This window comes from Schistocerca piceifrons, chromosome 1 (genome assembly GCF_021461385.2).
Source record: "Schistocerca piceifrons isolate TAMUIC-IGC-003096 chromosome 1, iqSchPice1.1, whole genome shotgun sequence".
NCBI classification, from domain to species: domain Eukaryota; kingdom Metazoa; phylum Arthropoda; class Insecta; order Orthoptera; family Acrididae; genus Schistocerca; species Schistocerca piceifrons.
Genome location: NC_060138.1, coordinates 1,054,011,921 through 1,054,016,327, shown reverse-complemented (window position 1 = coordinate 1,054,016,327; position 4,407 = coordinate 1,054,011,921). Strand labels below are relative to the sequence as shown.

Genomic DNA, 4,407 nt, shown 5'->3' with positions numbered 1-4,407 from the left:
GTTTTGCGTAAATTGATTCCCTGCTCTATCATTAATTCGTATTCGATTTTTCAGCAGACACTGGCTGTTAAACTGTTTGCCTTTCGCCAAAGTGGTGGATGCAAGCAGTCATTCGTCACAACTGAATGCTTAACTCACTGCACTGAAACAGAAACAGCGGTCAGCCATATTGTTGAAAAAAAGGCTTTATAGTTCAACACTTCATCCGTACACAGTCTCTCGCATAATATTTGGTAAACTGTGATTAATACAGAAACAAGGTTTTCAAACAGTGGAGAAAGGGTGAGTATTTTTCTACGAAGGTGGCGCAAAATAAGCATTCAGTGTGTGTGTGTGTGTGTGTGTGTGTGTGTGTGTGTGTGTGGCGGTTGAGATACCCGTCCAGCCATCCAGGTCGCTGTTTCGCGTCGATTCCTTAAAAGAATGGAATTCAGGCTCATGGCGGGATGGGATCTTTAAAAAGGACGCGATTGATCTTCTTCGCCATCCTCTCATAATCCGAGCTTCTGATCCGTCTTTAGATTACCATCATCTTCGTCTCTAGCTACCTCGCCTTTGACGGGACGTTGAAACGTAGTTTCCCTTCCCCTTGCAGAGGCAGTGAATCGAATATTCTTTTAATTTCAGTGGAATAATATTCCCGCATGCTGTACGACCGTGCGGAATATGAGATCAGCTCAGTGATTGGACTGAAAAGTTTCTAGCAAACAGAACACAGCATGTCATTTTCAACGGAGAGAAATCTTCAGACGTAAAAGAAACTTTCTAAAACTAAAAACTCGTCCCGCACAGGCCATGAAGGCACAAAGGTACCGACTGGCCGCCGTGTCATCCTCAGTCCACAGGCGTCACTGGATGCGGATATGGAGGGCCATGTGCTCAGCACACCGCTCTCCCGGCCGTATGTCAGTTTCCGACACCGGAGCCGCTACTTCTCTTGCCAACAGCGCTCGGTAGACCAGATGGTCACCCATCCAAGTGCTAGCCCAGCCCGACAGCGCTTAACTTCGGTGATCTGACGGGAACCGGTGTTACCACTGCGGCAGGGCCGTTGGCAAAAGGAACTTCCGGCGTGCCTCAAAGGACTGTTGTAGGTCCATTACTTTTCACAACACACTGAGTTGACAGAATTCATAAGATACCTCTTAATATCGTGTCGAATCTCCTTTTGGCCAGGTAGTCCAGCAACTCGAAGCAGTATGAATGCAAGTCGCTGGAAGTCCCGTGCAGAAACATTGAGCCACGCTGCCTCTATAATGCTCCATAATCGTGAAAGTGTTACCGAAGCAGGATTATGTGCTCGAACTGACCTTTCGATTATGTCCGGTAAGTGTTCGATGGGATTCATGCCGGGCGATCTAGTTGGCCAAATTACACTACTGGCCATTAAAGTTGCTACACCAAGAAGAAATGCAGATGATAAACGAGTATTCATTGGACAAATATATTACACTAGAACTGACATGTGATTACATTTTCACGCAATTTGGGTGCTTAGATCCTGAGAAATCAGTACCGAGAACAACCACCTCTGGTCGTAATAACGGCCTTGATACGCCTCGGCATTGAGTGAAACAGAGCTTGGATGGCGTGTACAGGTACAGCTGCCCATGCAGCTTCAACACGATACCACAGTTCATCAAGAGTAGTGACTGGCGTATTGTGAAGAAGCCAGTTGCTCGGCCACCATTGACCGGACGTTTTCAATTGGTGAGAGATCTGGAGAATGTGCTGGCCAGGGCAGCAGTCGAACATTTTCTGTATCCATGCCTTGTTGACAACCTGGGTCCATGGCTTTGTGGGGTCTGCGCCACATTCGAACCCTACCATCAGCTCTTACCGACTGAAATCGGGACTCAGCTGACCAGGCCATGCTTCTCCAGTCCTACGCTCAAACCGTTATGGTGACGAGCCCAGGAGAGGCACTGCAAGCGATATTGTGCCGTTAGCAAAGGCGCTCTTGCTGGTCGTCTGCTGCCATGGCTCATTAACGCCAGATTTCGAAGCACTGCCCAAACGGATACGTTCGTCGTAGTCCCACATTCATTTCTGCTGTTACGTCACGCATTGTTGCTTGTCTGTTAGCACTGACGCCTCTACATAACCAGTGCTGCTCTTGGTCGTTAAATGAAGGCCGTCGGCCATTGCGTTGTCCGTGATGAGAGGTAATGCCTGAAATGTAGTATTCTCGGCACACTCTTGGCATTGCAGTTCTGGGAATACTGAAGTCCCTAACGATCTCCGAAACAGAATGTTTCATGCGTCTAGGTCCAGCTACCAATTCGCGGTCAAAAATCTGTTAATGCATAAAAATTGAGATAAAATTCCAAGCTTCCGATGATATCCACCATCAAAGTCTAAAATCGCTGTCGGGAGTCGTCAAGGTTCCCTCTTTTACATCACCAGAACGGCATCTGATTGGCTTGATTACGTCATGATGGCGCGTAGATAGGTGGCGAGCTGTACGTCCATAGATTTTGCTTGTGCTACGTAGTTTTGCTTGCAGCGCCATCCGTCACATCAGGTGGTGCACTGCGGGCAGTATTCCTCTGCGTTTTTTTCCCTTGTCAAGTGCACGTTTCCATGCATGCATTGCTCAGTGCATAGCCGGTGTCCTTATTGAAGTTGTTTTCACAAAGTATGATTTCAACAGCTCAAAAAAATGGCTCTAAGCTCTATGGGACTTAACGTCTGAGGTCATCAGTCCCCTAGGCTTAGAACTACTTAAACCTAACTAACCTAAGGATATCACACACATCCATGCCCTAGGCAGGATTCGAACCTGCGACCGTAGCAGCAGCGCGGTTCCGGACTGAAGCGCCTAGAACCGCTCGGCCACAGCGGACAGCCTTTCAATAGCTTCTATGATCACAGAGTCCCAACAGCTTGAAGATGAGGCAGTATTCTCGTTTGTTCAAACAAGATCTTGTGGTTATTTAACAGGCTGTGCACCGATAATTTATCCAAATCTGACGCGACAAATGAACCGAAAAGTTTTTATGTAAGGACTGCCCGGCAAAAAACGTCGAAGCCAAAGTCTGTTAAAGCATATGGCTGTTCCATGACTTCTGTCACTTCATTGTGTACATAAATGATCTAGTGGATAACGTCGGAAGTTCTAAGAGGCTTTTAACGGACGGTGCTGTTGTTTACAGAGAAGTCGCAATGCAAGAAAATTATGGCGAAATGTAGGATGATCTGCAGAAGATCGACACTTGGTGCAAGGATTGGCAGTTGACCATCAATACAAATAAAAGTAACTTATTCCGCGTAAACAGGCAGAAAGATTCATTACTGTATGATTATACGACTGCAGAACAATCGCTGGAAGGAATCGTACCCGTAAAGTATGTAGGAGTATGCGTACGGAGAGATTTAAAGTGGACCGAAACATAAACTATTCGCAGCTAAAACAGATTCCAGACTCATATTCATTGGAAAGTTCTCCGGAAACGTAGTCCACCCACAAAGGTGGGTAGGTTCCAAAACCCTAGTCCGATAAATACTTGAAATTTGCTCGTCATCCTGGATCCTTACCAGGGAGGATTCATAGACGAAAACGAAAAAGACAATAAAAAAGTGTGTGAGAGATGCAAACCATTGTACGAAGAGCAAAACTATGAAAATCGTATATCACTTCCACTTGAATTTCAAAAAAAAATGTAGCTTCAGTACTGCCTGTAATAGAAACACCCTCTACACGCAAGATGTTACAGCGAATAATAAAGGAATATTGATCTACTTAGATTAGCCTGACATACCACCAGCTCATACTGTTGTTTGTTTGAACACTACACAAGTAGTGAAGTACAGATGCTATGGTAGTTTCTGATGAGCATTGGTCCCTTTAGGTGACACTAAAAGAAATTTAGTAGAAGATGAAGAAACCATTACATTTTCCTCTTTCGTTTTTCTTCACATGTCGCTTGGATGGTTAGGTTAGGTTAGTGTTGTTTAAGTCCCGTCGACAACGAGGTCATTAGAGACGGAGCGCAAGCTCGGGTTAGGGAAGGATGGGGAAGGAAATCGGCCGTGCCCTTTCAAAGGAACCATCCCGGCATTTGCCTGAAACGATTTAGGGAAATCACGGAAAACCTAAATCAGGATGGCTGGAGACGGGATTGAACCGTCGTCCTCCCGAATGTCCTCCCGAATGCGAGTCCAGTGTGCTAACCACTGCGCCACCTCGCTCGGTGTCGCTTGGACCCTATAGACACACAGAGTGCTATATGAAAGAAAATGAAAGTGAGTGAAAGTGAAATGAGTGAATGTCAGAAAATTAAAAGAGAGCATGACAGGAACATTCCTTGACTTGATATTTGCGCTTAGTGTTGTTAATTCACAATACCACACCGCTTCGCTCAAGCGACATAAATCTGTTAATGCATAAAAATTGAGATACGATAT

General features: G+C 45.7%; 1 pseudogene; it reads right to left on the bottom strand.

The window, feature by feature from the left end:
- Positions 1 to 938: 938 nt before the first annotated feature.
- On the bottom strand, positions 939 to 1,056 carry LOC124726599 (annotated as a pseudogene).
- Positions 1,057 to 4,407: the final 3,351 nt, after the last annotated feature.